Source organism: Microtus ochrogaster, linkage group LG5, assembly GCF_000317375.1.
Source record: "Microtus ochrogaster isolate Prairie Vole_2 linkage group LG5, MicOch1.0, whole genome shotgun sequence".
In the NCBI taxonomy this organism is placed as follows: domain Eukaryota; kingdom Metazoa; phylum Chordata; class Mammalia; order Rodentia; family Cricetidae; genus Microtus; species Microtus ochrogaster.
Genome location: NC_022031.1, coordinates 18,296,781 through 18,297,603, shown reverse-complemented (window position 1 = coordinate 18,297,603; position 823 = coordinate 18,296,781).

The following is an 823-nucleotide window of genomic DNA, read 5'->3' as shown; positions in this document are numbered from 1 at the left end:
GCCACCACCGCCCGGCCCGTCCCCTCATTTTTGTTTGGACTTAGGGTTTCTTTCCAGTGGCACAGGCTGGCTTTCTAGATCCTCTGGCCTCCACCTCTAAACTGCTAGGATTACAGGCATGAGCCACCACGCCCAATTAGCAACAGCCTCTTGAAATACCAATAGGTCTTCCCTCCACATTCACGTCTTATCGCGCCCACACACATTTACCGTGCTGCTTATGGCTAATTAGGCACGGACAGATCGTATTTTCGCGACAAGGTTATTTGAAATCTAGAAGGTCTCAGAATAGCCATTCATTAAAAAGCACGTGCACAAGCACCCTGGCCGTGGAGACTCACGCCTTTAATCCCGGAGACTGGCAGATCTCCGTGAGTTCAAGGACAAGACAAGTACAGAGCGCCTGCTGGGACAGACTGCACAGAGAGAGAAAGCCTGTCTCGAAAGAAACCAAGCCAACCAAGCAGACAAAAGTGTACCAATTAGGCTGACTTTGAGGAAAGCAAAGTCTTCATTCCCTGAGCACCACGGTATTCCCACTTGTCTAGAACGGACATCCGGGATGAGAGACCGGACACAAGGATCGGCCAGGGAATCACAGGTCCCCACAGAGCGTGGAATGAGAAGGGCTCGACCTAGGCTAGGTTAGGTCGAAAACCCAGCTCCTTTCGGCGAGCACACACTAGCGACTCCACTCGGAATGTGGGTCTTCCGACGCCCTTCAGGGGCGAAGTTTCCCAACAAAAGTAACCGCGGCAGCAGCAGTGAAGACACAAAGCAGCAGCCACGCCAAAGCACACGCCCCTTACTGTGCTCCGCGCGT